Raw genomic sequence first — 17,907 nt, 5'->3', positions numbered from 1 at the left:
GCCGTTAAACTTAAGATTCATAAACGGTTCATTTGGTACAATCGAACCTCTCCATACGGACACCTCTCTGATACGGACCGTTTCCTATTTACCGACAAAATTCTGGTACATTTCCTCTAAAAACAACTTCTATAATTCGGACCCTCTCTAAAACGGACAACGGACACTAAATCTTGGTCCTACGAAACAAATTCATACAGGTGGAGGACTAGGTGTCAATAATTTGCGGTGTGTACCATTTCCTGTCGGCGGTTACACAAACATTGACACTTTCTCATTCAGCGATACCAGAACCAGAACATGTCACTTTTGGGCCTGATTTTAGTTACTTGACACTCTAAACTGTCAGTGGAGACTTAAAAGTGAAGTCATCATAGTGGCCTTTTAAAACGGACACCTCTCTACTACAGAAACTTCGCTCTGTCCCTACAGTGTCCGTATTAGAGAGGTTGAACTGTATTTGGTAAAGACTTATGTGTAAATAGTTAACAGAAAGCAATCGCATTTCTTACAAACAGAAATCATTCCACCTACCTTGGCACTGAAGTTCGGTCCCACTCCACTGTCCAGTTTCCAAACAAGTTCTTTTCTGTGATCCCCCTACAACCTCGTATCCCAACATGCAACTGAAAAAGCAGGATGTGCTGTAGCTAGAGCTTGGTCCACTGCAGCCGTACCCGGACTGAATGGCGTGGTCGGAAGTATTCAGAGGTGGACATTGAACAGCTGAGACAAAAATATCATATAATTGAAAGAAGCACCAAAACCACCAAAACAAAAAAAAAACAAAACAAAATAAGATTAAGACAGCTAATAAAAAAAAAAGGCTTTGTGAAGGCCTGGTGGTGTGAAGTTTAGTGAATCTACCCTGGAATATCAACCGATACCGATTAATTGTTGTAGCTACCTCACAGAAGCTTATGAGTGGGTTCGAGGGGGGGGGGGGGGGGGGTGGGAGGGGGCTGGTGAGGATACGCTTTATGCTACAGAAACAGCAGATAAACGTCGAGAGCTGCGAAAAATCTGAAAGTTGGGCTTAACAGCTTTTCATTTGTGTTTTAAGTAAAAAAGGCTGACCATACGATGCATCCTAACAGAACGGTCCACATTATTTACTATACTCGTTTGAATTCTTTACAATTTGCTGAGTTTTCGTTAACCTGCAGATATTTTTGTTGCACAGGTCATCGCATCAACGAAAGTTCAAATAAGGATTTACAGATGAAAATGTTGAGATTCAAACTGGAACTTTCACGGGCCACTATGACGGAATCGACAAGACATGCCCATAGTAACTTACCCTCACAAAAAGTTGTATTTCCTGTCCATTGTACCACATTTGTACCTGCTATCCTGTCGCACTTTCTCTCAATAGATCCCCTCAATTCATACCCCTTGTAACACGCTAAGCGGCAGACACGTCCATAGACATTTCCACAGGCCGCATTCTCCAGTCTGCCGTTTGCTGGTGCAAACAGCACAGGACATCGAAGAACTAGAAAGGAAATGTTGCCAGGTGAACTAACCGTCCTGGTTTGAACGTTAACAATACGTTAATTAATGAAAACGACTGATACCTTGTAACCTCTGTTGGTAGTGCTGGTTAGGCTCCCCCACCCCCATCCCTCCTTCCGCTCCCCCAAAAAACACAAACAAACAAAACAAAAAACAAAACTAAACGAAAAAAAAAACAAACAAACAACAACAACAAAAAAATAAAAAAATAAAAAGAAACGAAAAAGAAAGCAACAAACGTTTTGTTGTTGCTGTTTTTATCATTATACTTTGTTTTTAATTTTAATGCACTTGTTATATAGAGGCAGAACCCGTTGTGATGTCATCTTTAGACCAGAATGGCTCACCCACGCGTTTTAATAGACAGGGTTATCCAATCTTTTCCTATTCTGTTTTCAGTTAATTCTACTTTAAAGATATTTTCAACTATAAATTTTAAAAAACGGAACATCTTTTCTTTTTTTTTTTTTTGGAATACGTTGGGAACAACGAGAGCTTAAGCTCTCCGACGCAGCTAATCTGACTTTGTTGATTGATTGCATTTTTCTTTCACGTAACGACATATTTAGCGCCGATGTATTTTTTTTCCCTAACCTTGAACAGTTACATGGAAGTAGCAGAGTTTCGTGTTTCCTGATGGATCTGTAGCAGTGTAGACCACGGTATGACTTCCCTCAGAAAAGACGTGTGGTGACGTCACTTCAGGAGACACAGTAACATTAGACTGATCGTTATCTGTGGCTGTAATAGTTCCCCAGATTACTGTGGCTGAGGTTTTCCCTTCATCCGCGAAAACACTTTGTGCAGATGGACAGGTTTCACCAAACGAGGGTGCTTCGTTGTCTTCAAACAGAAAAGCAACGACTGAATTATTTGCATGTTGCTTGACATGCAGCCATTGACCTTGCTAGTCGGGCAGGAGACAATTAGTGAGACAGTCAGTCAGTCAGTCAGTCTGGCAGTCAGGCAGTCAAGTCAGTCAGCAATGCAGTCAGTCAGTCGTCAGTATTGGTCGGTAAGTCAGTTCCCTTTAATTTGAAGCAATGTAGGATTCAAGTCTTAGTGTCCTCGCTATAATCGCTCTAAATGCACTTCCTTTCATCTTCTGGTGTGTTTTATGCTACACCACATGCTGCATGCTGGCAGTTTACAGTTATCAAAGCTGAGCTATTTAAAGATTTACCTTGGCAGTAAAATCCACCTTGCGTCCAGTAACCATTGTCACAAGTGCTTGAACTAGTCCCAATGCGTGCGTAGCCTGGGCTACATCCGTAAGAACATACTTGACCATGGAGAGGTTTTGTTTTACAAATATCAGGACTGATTTGGCCATTGTCCGGGGCACTTAAGGCTTGGCACTCGTGAACTGAAATAAGAACCACCAGTGAGCACTACAATATTAGAAAATCGTAGTTTACTTTATTTGCTTATGAAATGTTCACTAAAAGAGAATCCTAATCACAAACTTTTGGTGTTGTTAGTCTTTTTACAACGCTTTATGATATTTTAACAACAAATATGAAACTAAAAATATTTCACATGTTATGTGCTTGTGTGTCCGTCAGTTATTGGCTAATTTTTAATCTAGAAAGGATAGAAGAGTGATATGAATTGTCGCGAAGTTTTTACTTATTGATCTTAGGTCCGGTTGATCTTAAGTCCAGTTGTATTTTTGCCGGTTTGACAAGAACCGGCGCCTAAAATTTCAGTAGCTTGGATTTTCTTACTACCTTGGCAGTTTGCGGTCGTCCTAGGAGCCCATTCTCCATCACTACCGCAAACAGAGCCTGAAGATCCGCTTAGTTTAAAGCCATGATTACAAGTGACCGTGCAATAAGTGCGAGAGTGCACCTGTGAATGACTGTTACAAGGTGAGGATATCTGTCCATTACTTGGAGGCGGCCAGTCGCTTGTGTCACAAGTGATTCCTAAAAAGTGGAAAATATCACTTCATTGTTTTCACGTGCGGAAAAAGATCTTTTCTTTTTAAATCGCAGAAAGACATGTCGCAGCTGGGTGGGGGGTGGGGGGGGGGGGAGAACTTCCTTATATAGACTGTATATGTATGTGCGACCCCAAAGGGGATCGTTTTTAAGCCGTTTGGTCATAAATGGGGAATCGATTTTGGCCATTTTGGTCATAGATAGGGTTTGCATGGTTTTTGCACTCTGGTCTTGAACTGGGTATGTTTTTTTAGAAGAAGTTACTTTTTCATCGTCATCGATAAGGCCATCAACAAAAGTCCCTCACGATGCATTTTAACGTCGGTCGAACTAGGTAACTAGTGATAAGGTAGGTTTTGAAACAGGGTATTGATTAAAGAGTCAGGTCATAAATAGGGTATCGAATTTTTGGTCAGGTCATAAATTGGATAGGTAAAATAGCAGAGTTTGGTCATCAATAGTGGGTAAAGGTTTTAGGAACGGGGCAGCACACCGCCACTCATTTTTTCTGAGAGTACCCTCCCCACGAAGGGGGGTTCAGAGACAGTGAACATTGAGTTGGGCAAGACACGTTACTCTCACAGTGTCTCCTTCCACCCAGGTGTACAAACGGGTACTGGCGAGTTTGATATCCCGGGGTGTCCGCATTAACAGCAAAAATAGTCTAGGGCACTTTATGCTACAGAAACCAGAATGAATTCCGGTGCGATGGGAAACTTGGGCAATACCGCTAGTAAAAACCAGCCTTATAGATACAGCCCTGATGTTCTCATTTGCTCTGAAAATCGTCAATTTTATCTCTTCGTTGAAGACACCAATCTCCTATATTCAGACAAAAACTTTAAATCACTAGAAAACCTTGTCGAAGCAGGACTAATGTATAGATTTAGCCAAGCCTAAAAGCGGAGCTCCTCAGTTACTTATTAGGATGTTGTTAATAAATAAAATTATTATACATTGTAGTCACCATCTGTCTTCTCATTGGCTAAAAAAACCTACAATTAATTCTGGGAAACAGCGCAACCTACAGATTATTATCAACTACAGATTATTTTTAGCAGATCAGTGAATAATCTGTACGTTGCGCTTAAAATATTACAATTATTTCAATTAATTCATAAGGATATATTCTGTTCCGCTGTAAGTTTCCATTCTGTTTGTATCTTTATATTTGTGTGTGTGTAAGTGTGTTACCGACCGATAACTGTATAAATAGTCTGTGTAACTTAATGTCTGCCCATTCTTTTTAGCCCTTATGGTTATTTTGGGCAGGCAGTACTCTATACTAATTTAATGTTTATTGTAATTATTTTATAAATTGTGAGTACAAATAAATGGTTGCTGCTGCTGTTGTTGTTGTTGTTGTTGCGCGCGCCATGCATGATTTCCAAGAGCAATGTCAAGTTTGCGGACAGCGAAGAAAGAACATGGCTTGTCGAAAATAAACTGTGTTCGGTGAGATAATGCGTTTGTCGTTATTTTCTTTAAAACAATGTATAATAAAACAATTATTAGATTCAGTTTTTGTGATATCCGAAATAATCAAGGTCTCGGTTAGTGTCATCAGCTTCACTTACCTCGACCTTGATTATTCCGGATGTCACAAAAACCTAAACCAATAGTTGTTTATAATCCAACTTGCACGGCATCGGCGTTGGATTACATTGTAATGCAAACGAAAAAAGCTAAGCATTAAACTTAAAGGGCTATTGGGCTGAATTGTATGCACTAAATAAATCCACGTGCGAGAAGAAGAGAGAAAGGGTTTTTCTGTATTGAACACATCCCTCGTGTGTGCGGCCCCACGCACACCATACCGAAAACCGTGGGAAAGAACGCAAAACAAGTAAGCGTGCGAGCGTGACTGTGAGCGTGACGTGCGAGCGACGAATGGCGATGCCGCGAGCCGCTAGCAGCCGTCTTCCGATGTCCGCGCTACTAGCGGCTCGTGGCATCGTTGCTCGCACGTGACGCTCACAGTCATGAGTCGCGCTCGTACGCTTACTTTCTTCCCCATGGATTTTCGAGGAAGAGAGAGACCGCTCGCAGTCTAGGTGATGTGGTAATGAAAACGAAAATTGAGCCTTAAGAGGCCACCCCTTCCCCCTCCCCCACGACTTTTTTCTATCTAGATCTCTTCGAACGTTCGTTACACAAATCGTCCCATGGTAGCCGTTCACGTAGCCCTGCGCCTGCACTCAGCGGATTTTCCCCTCTCGATAGGGGCCGACGAACACTGGGAACAAGACATTAATTCGCCGCTCGTGGCAAGCTTATTTTACCCTGCTAAACACGTCGGATTTAACCATTTTGATCAGAGTTTTTAGGTTTCAAGTGATTTTTACTCTTTATTAGGTATCGGAAAAATTAATGCTCAATTAGAAACATGTCAGATCATAAGCAATGTGTTCACGAAAGGTCTAACAAGATCCGCAACAAAAAAATTCGAAGTTGAACGCCATGAAATGTTGACACAAGAATAGGTACTTTCTTGAAAAGATTGAGAGGTGAGCCATCTGATATTTTTCATTGTTGATAGTGGTAGGCTTTAGGGTTGATTACAGTTTTACAGTGTAAGTAAGCTTATTTTACACTAGATTTTTGATTCGGTCTGTGTAAAACGCAGACTGCGGACCGCAAACTACAGACTAAAATGCAGACTGACCATTGAGTCCTAACCGAAAACAGGCTAACTGGAGCATTTTTTAGGCTAACCTAAGTGATATCCAGGCTACCTGGAGTGATATTCAGTCTAACCGGACCGCGACTCAGCTGACCGGAGTGCAGTCTTTCACTGCAATTAGCCTGAATAATCATGTTTAAGATCAGCACCTGATACTATTATTATAAATCGATATGTACTTATGAAGTCTGTAGTCTGCAGTCTGCATTTTACTCTCAGTCTGCATTTTACCCCGGTCTGCAGTCCACAGTCTGCGTTTTACACTGACGATTTTCAATTTGATTGCCAGCAAAGTGGAAGTGAAATCGGAACATCTTTGTACATTACTAAATTACATAGGCCATCAAAGAATATTCGACCGTACAGGCCCTTTCATAACATAACCACAGAATCATTTAAATATATAGAACAGCTAAACTGTTGGAATTTTGTAAGCAGTATCATCAGTACAGAGTAAATGATGCAGTGCATAAATTAGTATCTTTAGAACATAAAGGAAAAAGAGTCTACTCCCATATACAATGTACTTAAATGTTGGGTGTTAAAGTTCAAAATATCATAGGTAATCAAATTTCTGTAGGTCCCAGGTTAGAATCTAGTTGTAGTGTATAGCAAATTAGGTGGCTATTATGTTAGTTACAGTAATTTAATGGAATAATTTTGAATAATTAATTTGTTTATTTATTTATGTCCACTTATATTGTTTTTGCAGAATACTAGAATGGATACAATTTATTGGTTCTATTTGACAAACAAATCTTACAAGAGGCATGCAGGTTGAGGTTTTGCTAGAGAGTACAACGGTAACCAGAGCTGTGGGAATATCGTTCCAGATTTATACTATCCTTGTCAGCAAAAGCTTATACTAAGTATGTGTTGCTTGAATAAAACAATAACAAGGCTTAATCATTCTGTAATCATTGCAGGCTTTGTTAAATTTACTTTCTAGACTGTTCTTCGTTTTTGGACTATTTGTATTTTGGCCAATGTACTATAATGTGTAGTCCCTAAAAAGGCCAATCACTGTTATAAGATTGTAAAATTGAAGTGCATGGTACCTATACAGTTATTGGAGAGCCTTACAGTCAAACTCACAATACTGTGAACACCTAAAATATGTCTGGAATGTTTATTGTGTTATAACCAATCAGGAGCGAGATCTACAACCACAGAAACCACAGAAACAGATAAGTTTCTATCGGTCATGGAACAAATTTGTTTTGTGACCGGTCTCAAAATAAATCCTCTATTTCTGTTATGCAAGAAATTAGACAATTGCTGTTACAGGCTATTTAAACACTAGCGAAGAGGGTTTGGGATATTTTTAACGTGAGAAAACTGTTTTCACAAACCAATGTGCTGGGCGAACACAACTAGTGGCTGTTGAATCACTCAAGCGCAAACGATCCAAATCAGTACTTTCATTATTTCGTTTCATTATAATAATTTTGACAACAACGAAAAGCGACAAGTGATATTGATGAAAATAGAAGTCTTGCATTATATTTTGTAGTATATGAATCAAGTGCAAATTTATTTGGGAAGGAACAGCGGAAAATGTGAGGTGTTTACTGTTTGCCACAACTAATTGCAAAATTAGCAAACCTTTGCATTTATCATGGTCAATCTTTCCAGGGTGTTTAGATCACTGAACCACTGGGCCCAAGGGATTGTAATTGTTTGCTAAAATAAATTGAGTTGCTAGTTTTACCGAAGATGATACCAAGGTTAGCGAAACCACCAAAATTTTAAATTTTTATTCACCCCTATTTATAGCTGTGGCAAATTAACCATCACTTCACTTGAGTAACTGTACACAAACTAAATACTGGATGTGGTTCTTGATACAAAAGGATAGCAATTATTTAGACTTTCAGTAATGTATAAAGACAGAGGGTGTATCTTGGGACAAAGCAAAAACCAAAACTATACATGTATTTATAGTTGCGTGACCTATGCAATACATCCTTGTTCTGTGGTTTGTGTGGTTTGAGATCTCACTTGTGATTGGTTATTACACAATAAACATTCCAGACATATTTTAGGTGTTCACGGTTTTGTGAGTTTGACTGTAATAAGTATTTCTTTGAAAAATAGTGTTTCCTGTGTTTTAAGAATACATCATTGGGAAACTTTGCTTGAACTCCTAACAAGTAAGCTGTTAGTGGTATTTCTGTCTTATGTAATTTTGACTTGCTGGAGTCACAACCAGAAAGTACAACATAAGAGATTTTCAATTGTTTACTCACATCACTCCTCTCCTCTTGGCAAGCAAGCTTAAAATGCATAGGGCTGTTTGTACTTCAAGCATCAATTTTCAGGGTAGTTAATTTTTCAGACATTCTAAGGTGTCACCCATTATATTTAGGACATTCATATGAAGTGGGAGAAGTTGTATGTATCCACCTATAGATTTGATCATTGACAAAAGAGCATGCATTTTCAATGTAATGGAAATTTTGATCATGTAACAAAACTGTCTCCTGTGCTTGGAGACATTCTTATTGCCTCCTTAAGCAGAAAGACAGCATTTTAATTAATCATTACCGGTATATCCTTTGTTTACTCAGTTCCTAAATCTCTACCATATCTCCCCCAAAAATATCAAAAGTTAATAGTATATCCTTGTGTAAAGTTGGAGATTTTTGTATCTATTGTAACTTGAAGATACAATTAGTGCTCTTCACTTCTGCTGGAATGGTTTGCACCATCTCCCAAAGTATTACTAAGTATAAGCACGGTGTGGAATGTGAAATGAAAACCAGTTTTTTGGCCTATCCTCTCGGTAAGCTGTTACTGTGATGTACTTGTCTAAAAGTCATTCTCGCTAGCCCCCCAAAATTTAATCTCTCACAGTTCTTCTGTAGTTTAAATTTCCTCAAAGAATTTCCCAAGGAACTGCTAGGCTTTGTGCTATCAGACATGACTTTCTTTGCAAGCTAATAAGTTCAGAAGCTAAAAGCTATTTTCTTGAGTCAAACAACTCCTTCATGTACATGTAGAAGGAGTTGAACCTGCTGTTTTCCCTTAACTTATAAGCCTTACAGGTAATACAGGTACTTAAATAATTAAGCTATTTAGTGAACTTCTAAGTTCTAATTTGTTTGAAATAAAATCAATATTGAGATGTTCATGCTAAAAAAACCATTCAATCTAGGACTCAAATCTTACCCAATCTGACCTCAAGGATAATCTTCATTTGCACGTGACATGATCATTTTCTAAAATCCAAAACTAAAGAGTCACCAGTTAAAGTTTTTATCCTCATCAGGCATAAGAGGGGTGTAAATTTATATCTTTTAACAACTTTTCACCTTAATAGATTGCTTTGTTTGGAAACAAGCACATTTTGAATTTCAGAGTTATGGTGGTGTGTAACATAAAGCTACGAAAGCATTTGTCAAAAAATATTTACTTATCTCATGACTTTTAGTCTTTTTAGAAGTTAACGTATTAGGAAAAGTGCTTAATATTTAGATGTTTGCTTGTCCAGTTCAGATAATCAGCCACCTAGATATCCAAAGTAACTTCCAGATGTTCACAATATTTGCCTGCTGCAATGTTGGTGTACAATGGAGGTACACCAACATTGCAGTTTCATACTGGGCTCTGTAAATTTGCCCAAAATATTTCAACAACTATCTGAAGCTTGGGAAGATGCACAGCCTGTAGAGCTAAAACTTGGAAAGGTGTCTTCTTTATTTATCTCCTATAACATCACAATGTCTTGAATTTATCCACTGAATGGTCAATTCGAATTAATTTTTGTGTGACAGTGCAAACCAAGAATACCAGCTCTAGAAGTCTGTCTACTTTTTTCCTAATTTAATTAATTAAAAGTCATTTGCTTTTATGCTTATTTAAAGTTTTCATCAGCAATGTATATGCTTTCATGGAAGGTCAGCACAGGCATCATGTTCGTCGGTACCATAGTTGTATCTTGTGTCATTAATTGTTGAGTACTGTTTGAGAAGGATCAAGAACCATTCATTTGATGTATTACACGTGATCTCAAGAGTTCATGCAAGCCTTCTGAGTTGTCTTTCAGGTAGGATTGTCAAAGTTTAATCAGCAGGTCTGGAGAATGTAAATTTGGTATCTTTCTTACTTACTTTGTATAATAGCAATCAACAAATGACACTGGAAGATCTTCCTGTCTTTGCTGAGGCGATGTCATCCACTGTTGTAATAGGCCTATTAGGAAAATTATTTCAAATATGATCCTTGTAACCTTTTCATGAAATATATGATCTTGAACACGATGACACTTCAGTCTGGACTGAAAAGGAAAGAGTAACACTTTTGCAGTGTCTATAAATTGTTTGCATTCCATCTAGTGGCTTCAACTTTCTTCTCAGTTTATGTTTATTGTCCTGGTCCAAATAATTATAGACATCTTGATCTTCCATTTAGGTCTTAAAACTGTTTACATTCCTGTTAGTGGCTTTTCTTTTGTTTTCCTTAGTCTGTATTGAATGTGCTGGTTAAAAAAATAAATAAATAAACAAATTTTGATGTCAAGTCATCTTGGCAAACATGCATACATGTATCTGGGGTTATGCAATCCCAAGCTTCCTCTTTTTGAAAAAGTCCGTAGATCTGATCTTGTCCTTGCCTTTAGATCATGAAGTTTATGTAGTCTTGAGTGACAGTGATATAATTGTGTAGTCTAGATCTAGAATAAGGATATAGTTTAGAATCACTCTGTCGTAAATGCTGTGTCTTTAGGGTTACCGTATGCCTTTTGAAGTGTCATGCATCTAAGTGATGTAGCTAATTTGACATGTAAACAACAAAAACATGTCAGGGGATATTTTATTTTGAATTTTTTTTATCTTTCCAAGAGTGATTTTTGTACAATCACTTCGTATATTTTTTAAATCCTATTTCAAAATTGTTCTGTAACTTTTATTTTCACTGAAATTAAATATGGCAAAATGGAGACATATTGTTTAAGGACATTGAGTCTAGAACCTGAGTAACATATTAAATTAGCAAAACAATTGCATTGACCTGTAGCTTTCTAAAGGTAATTTGGACACTCCCGTTAGGGGGCCTTGATAATTGGATAACTCATTTTATTTCAAAATTCTTGGTGTCGTTTGATAACCAGCTCTATAAGCTTTAAGTTGATATAGGGGTTTAGGTATCTACAGTACAGTGTAAAAGGGGAGCATTACTTCTCTTGGATGCGAAACACCTATATACGGTAACCTTAAACCACGAACTTATTGCTTCCTTCCATTTTTTGTGAAACAATTTATGACACAGCCACCTTTATAGCGGAGCTCCCAGCGGCTGCCGCCAAGCGGAGCCCCATAACTATAGAAACAGAACCACGTGCACGCGAACAAATAGAAAACCACAGAACCATTTTTTCATGGTCAACATGTCTAGCAGTGTGGATCATGGTGGGTGCGCCCAACGAAGCCAATGCCGCAGAACATGGCGGCCATAGTTTAATCATACATGTATGATATTGGACATCCATGTCATGGTCAATTGACAGCTGTCAAAACAAGATATCTGCTGACCAGTATTATGTGACCATATCATGGCTCAGGTTAAGAGCTCATCAAGGTCACATGTTTTTTAAAAAGTTGACCGCTGACAAAGTACCGGTTTTCTATTGGATCGTGGGCTCAAGCTAGGTTAACTTGTTGATCAGGGCCGGGTTGTTCAGAAGGTATACTAATGTTTTTCACTGCTTATGTTTAATGTAGTTTGAGATTATTGAAACTCAAAACAGATGGCCAGACATTATAAACAGAAAAGCTCAACGCAAAGTTACAAAACTCACATTAAAATCCTGGGTTAGCTTACTCGGGCTTTAAGCAACCCGGCCCAGGAGCTCCACTTTTAAGCTTGGCTAAATCTAAATATTACAATGTTTACAATTGACTCAGTGGTGGCGTGAATTTGTACATGTATTTTGTAACATAAACGTGTATTGCTATTTGCCTTCATGCTGTACATCCATCAATAGTTCAGTTTTTTCTTCATAAAATATGCTATTAATACTGTCTACCTTTTAAAAAATACTGGAATTCTACATAGCCTTAAGACACTTCCCAAAAGTGACTGTAAAAAGATACAGTTAAAGGTATGACAGCTGTACAGTATTAAGAACAGCATACAGGAATATAATGAGATCCATTCCCTACTGCAAAATTGCAACATTGCAACATTCACAATGAAAAAATCTCCCTGGCATTAATGGTAAATATAACACTTTGTGGATAAACACTTACAGCATGTAGGCTGCCATTAATAATCTTATAATTCAACTTCAATAATTGATGTGTTTTTTTTTTTTTCTCCACGAAGATTGTGGACTACAGGGACTGTTAACTACTGGGTGACCTCATCAAATATATAATTTTGTAATTAAATTATGTCAAAAATTAATCAGTAAGCTATAAGTAAGGTATACCATCTAGACATATTTTGCCTTCACTACATGTAGACAACTGAACACACTCGGAGGTTTTGATGCATATGTGCATTTGGTCAGCCAAATCCAAGATGTGTTTAATTAAGACATCAGTAAAATTACAGCTAAATGGATAAAAAATATATCCTACATGCACCAAAGTTGAACACGTAAACCCCCTCAAACAATTGAAAAATAGGGTCCGTGTATCCCCAAATGCAGTGGCACCAATGGAATCATCTCCTTGTAGAGCTTTCTCTGCATGCAGGGTCATTGATTGATGAAGAAAAAATAGTTCATGTTCATGTGCAAAAGGGGAAGGGGATTTAGTATTTTGGAAAATTATGTTCCATACTTGCTGCATCAGCAAACCTAGTGTAATACTAATCATCCACTCGACATTTCAACAACAACAACAAAACCGAAGAAAACTACATAATCACAATATGCATATCACTACACCTGAATCAAACGAAGGATGCCAGAAATGTTACAGAAAATTCGTTTAAGATTGATTATCATTCCAGTTAAAGCGAACAAATGCATTTAGAAGCCACAAAACGTCCAAAATCTCAAAGACTTGCGGTGTTCAATTTTAATAATTATTCGCGCCAAAGCGTAATTTGAATATTATTTTTGCCGACGGCTTTGTAGTCCTTTTTTCGGCCGTAGCTTTACCAGTCTTTTACCAATAACCTTAAAAGAAATTCAGCCAAACATTTCACTAAACCCAATAAATTAAACAACCAAAACGAGGAAGTCTCCATAATTTGTAAACGCAATATGCATGACAACATTCGAGCGTCAAAAGCTGTCAAGGAGAGCAAACGATGGTTTTCCTTCTTCCAAAGGTAAACAGAAGAAGAAATTATAGCAGTCTACAAAGCGGCTGTCCTTACTAACACAAAGAAAACTTTAAAACTCGCCTGGCAGTATTTACAAATACAGTTTTATTACTTTAAGACGTGAGGTTATCGGTATACGGCGAAAAACGACAGAAAACTAAGCTTGTTTGTTTACCCATGGTGCTTCGCTGGCGCGCTTCGCGCACTGAAGCTCCGCTACAAAAGCTGTATATTTGGCTCACTTCAAATAAATTAAGTCATATCATCAAAAAGTCTAATTTTGTCATGTTTCGCCCCCACCAGAAACAAATCTACCCTTTCAACCAAAAATATGTATATTTGACAATGAGAAGAATATGAATGTTCTTTTTGACTGCAAATATTATGTCAAGTACCTAGGAGTGTTACTTGATTACAATCTTTCTTGGAAGAACCTTATTGAATACGTTGCTTTAAAAAGAAGTAAAACTATAGGTATTATTTCGAAAATACGACACTTTGGCCCCTTTCGCACTCTGCCAAATATTTACCAATCCTTAATTTCTCCCTACGTTACCTACGCATTATCTGTTTTGGGTCAGGCTTGTAAGTCTCGCCTAAACAAAATATTATTGTTACAGAAACGAGCCCTGCGTTTTAAGTGTTATTTATTAAGACTAAACTTCTACCCATACGTCCACTCATTATATTATAGACGTTTGTCGGAATTAATGAATGATGTCAATACTGCCTCAGCGCCAATTAAATTACGTAGTTTATTTATGGAAATATCTGACGTCCATTCTTACAAAACCCGCTACTCTACCTCAAGTAACTTTTCCATAAACTACACAAAAATTCATTCTCCAGAATCGGTGGCAGACTATTGAACGAGATACCACGCAATATAAGAGAGCTACCAAGAAAAGTATTTCAAAGTTAGAACTAAAAATCAATTACTAAGTATGCTCCAGAAAGAAAATGCTTTTCTTTGATACACCGGATTAATCATAAACTGAAATCTTTTAAGTGACTACATGGATCAATGTCCTCTCTCATTATTCTCCCCTGATTTTATTTTAATAGTGTCTTAATATGCAGAAACGATAAAAGTATTAACTACATATTTAATCTTGAATTAATTGTTATTATTGTAATTTAATTAATCTAGTTATAGGTACAAACGTTTAATGGCACGCCTAGATTAGGACATGCTATCCGCGGGCCAAATAACATGTAATTTTAAAATAAAGGAATATAAAGATTTTTCTCGTTGTTGTGCGCTCCTATGCACAGTTAAAGAATGAAGTTTATTGTTATCAGATCAAGGAATATTTACTGGATGTTAGACTGTACCTATATGCCCATTACAAACATAACAACAAATAAGGCAGAGTCACTTACGTTCGCAACTTTTTTGATTCCCTGAAAGATGATAACCAGGAAAGCAGCTACATCGAGAAGAACCACCATAGCTCTTACAAATCTGGTCACATCCTCCGTTGCCAGGGATACATCCATTGCATTCTGTCTTCTGACTACTACTTCCGCTGCAGGAACGCCCCCCGCATTTTGGGGAAGGACTATCACATTTGCGATACCGGGTCTTGTACCCATTTGAGCACTGAGTTTGGGCCCAGCTTGATGGCTGCCATGAACCCCATTTGCCATGTACTGGCGCTAGAAATTTAAAATAATGATGATGATGATGGTGATGATGATGATGATGATGATGAAGAAGATGGTGATAATAGAAATAGTAATAGAAACAGTAACAGTAAAAGTAATTAACAGTAACAGTAACAGTAACAGTTATAGTAATAGTAATAATAACAATTATATAATTATATAATCAATGTTTTGATTGTTGCTTTTAACGGCAACCCGACAATACCAGTAAAGATACATTGCATGAACGAAATTATTTGAAATCAAGATGAGATGCATCCTCGGAATCCCAGGGGCAACTAATCGGGACAATGCGATACTTTCAGACGATAGTCTACATCCCGCTCTTGATGTAAACTTTCACCCGAAAATATCGCGTCTCCCGAAAATATCGTATCTTCCCGACTAGCAGCCCCTGGGCCTTCGAGGATTAATGAGATATATTGTAAATATATTTAGACCAAGCTCTGTGGTGACCCGCGCTTCACAGTCTTTCTCGATCTTTCCATGTCCTTTTGTCTTTTTGTTTTTGGTTTATGTTTTTCTTTTTTTTTTTTCTTTTTTTTTTTAATACGGTTTCTGATATTTTGAGACTGAAAAATATGACTAGAGCACGGGAGGAAGTAAAATGTGCGCTGCTACATCAAAGACGGGTTTTAGACTGTGCTGTCTTTATTTTGGCACAGGCCTTTGAACACAATTTGCTTCGAAGGTACCATGCTCACTGGGGCCCCATCGAAGCGATACGTTTTGCAATGAATTGTTCTCTAATCGAAAATTTAGCCTAAGCTTTACGTCTCCACTGTAAGACGCTGATACGCTAAGAGAAATCTCAATATCCGTTATTTATGCATTACTTGTGTTGAAAATGATGTGAGCGTTTTTAAAAGCCTTCGTATTCGATTCACTGTTCACATTTATATGATAGGGCTTTGTTTGTTAATCGCTCCACTCTCGAAAACAATTTTCGATTTGAAACGGTGAGCATCATAAAATGAAACGAACAAGGCAAAAAAACAACGCTAAGGGAACGCATGCTTGCTTTTACGTATGTCTGTTGAGAACGAATCCATTTTGATCTAGATCATAGTCTCTTTAAAGTGCAATAAACCATGCAATGAAACATTGCAGCAAATTTATGACATTAATCATTCTAATGAATTATTCGATCATGTCACTGGGTACCCGAACACTGTTCAGCATTATCATAATCATTTAAAGTAAAGATAATGTCATTTACCCGTGTTCTCCTGTCTTGTTGAGTGCCCTGAGTGTCTTGAGTCGTTTAGATGAGATTTGAGAAGAAGTGACGGCAGTTTACATTTCATATATCATCTTTAATTGTCTGCCGCTTTGTAAATATAAAGCTCCGATTACGTCTCGAGTTTTCATTATCGTTGTCAACTATTAACTCTAATTTCTCCCTGGATGATAGTGATGGCAGTGAAAGCTCGAGAAGTAGTCGATACTTTATATTTACAAAGCGACAGGCAATATATTTTTACCTTCGCTTCTATTCAAATCCGCCTCCTTAGCGACTCAAAAAGGCAAAGCGACACAGATAAATAACGGTGTAAATAGTATTGATTATGTTATTGCTGAGACAGTGTTCTATTCCTCTGTGGTCACGTGACTTGGCGTTTTTAATGCAACTACATTATAAAAAGAGGTTTCACCGCAATATGTCCAAAGCTTTGAGCGTCTCTCAGTTGTTTAGTGAAGGCAAAATTTGGTGCTTTTTAAAGGTTAAATCTCAAACTCGTTAATAATGCATCAAGAGTTTAAACAAAGGAAATCATGACCTGGACGGTGTTTCGATATCTGATCTCAATTAGCATGGATTTGTGATTTTATTTTCTCGTTTTCCCTTAGTTTTAGTTTCGGGTGAGAAGATGTGTCAAACCCTTAAAACCATGTTTGACCACATGTCCAAACACCTCGAAGTACGTTACGCGTCGTATTTTCAACTCTGTTCTCGCCGTTTGGAAATGCGGTCAACTGGGAGGCGGTCATTAGTGTTTGATATATTATAACATAACTGACTTAGAGAGATTTTGGATTTTATAGCGATTCATTTGATATAGAGATTTTTATTTTTACATTTTAGCAGTTTTTGCTATTTTTAAAAACAATTTTGGAACATGAAAGCGAGCTCTTTTGGCTGGCAGAACTATTTTCAGTGGCAGTTTTGCCCACAGGATACCGGGACAAAAATATAATTTGTCGAATGCCTGTTTGTTCTGCCGAATACAAACTAGCTGAATTTTGTGCATCATGTTGCGATGATAAAATTTTGTCCTCACAACAGTTTTTTTTTTTTTTTTGTCGTTGTTTTTCGCTAAAAGGAAGCATTTCACATAAAGAAAACGGTTGCTGCAATATGTGCCTGCTTCATGTTCCGCAACACGGCCTATAATTTGCTTGGACTCCCTTCTTTTGTAGACATTAAAAAACAGCCCTTACCAAACCTAACACTATTTTAAATGTATTTAAATACTATTTTTAAAAACTGTTTTAAACCTATTTTATGAAATAGATTAAAAACAGGGCGAAAAGTGTATTTTTAACGTAGTTTTCGACTGCTTTTAATGGTGTTTAAACCTGTTTAAAACACTATTGAAACAAAATTTGAAATGTATTTTGCAAAGCTTTTAAAAATATAGTTAAAATTCCAAAACTCGAAATCCTTTGCTAAGCTTAAAAATATAATTAAAATAGTCTGTAACTTCTTTAAAAATCTCTCGAGGAACACAGCATTCGGAATAAAATCAGGACACAAATCGTTTTAAACACAGCTTTTAATCTGCAAGACTATTTTTAAACTAGTTTAAATGACAATTT

General features: G+C 37.4%; 1 long non-coding RNA gene and 1 pseudogene across 2 annotated transcripts in view; one reads left to right on the top strand and one right to left on the bottom strand.

Annotated features, from left to right (window-relative positions):
• LOC110069692 (uncharacterized) overlaps window positions 1-17,907 on the bottom strand; it is a 48,518-nt pseudogene that overhangs the window by 24,893 nt on the left and 5,718 nt on the right. The window contains exons 3-8 of the transcript XR_016204501.1: window positions 14,803-15,078; window positions 3,246-3,443; window positions 2,699-2,881; window positions 2,110-2,358; window positions 1,301-1,495; window positions 535-726 (exon numbers count right to left, since the gene is read on the bottom strand). The product of XR_016204501.1 is annotated as an uncharacterized LOC110069692 (transcript). The remainder of the gene's footprint in view (window positions 1-534; window positions 727-1,300; window positions 1,496-2,109; window positions 2,359-2,698; window positions 2,882-3,245; window positions 3,444-14,802; window positions 15,079-17,907) is intronic.
• LOC149096481 (uncharacterized) lies at window positions 5,262-7,089 on the top strand. The gene is made up of 2 exons (XR_016204452.1): window positions 5,262-5,965; window positions 6,854-7,089. It is a non-coding gene; the product is annotated as an uncharacterized LOC149096481 (long non-coding RNA).

Source organism: Orbicella faveolata, unplaced genomic scaffold, assembly GCF_042242905.1.
Source record: "Orbicella faveolata isolate gen_17 unplaced genomic scaffold, um_ofav_v1 contig_48, whole genome shotgun sequence".
In the NCBI taxonomy this organism is placed as follows: Eukaryota; Metazoa; Cnidaria; class Anthozoa; order Scleractinia; family Merulinidae; genus Orbicella; species Orbicella faveolata.
This window is presented reverse-complemented; position numbering and strand designations above follow the sequence as displayed.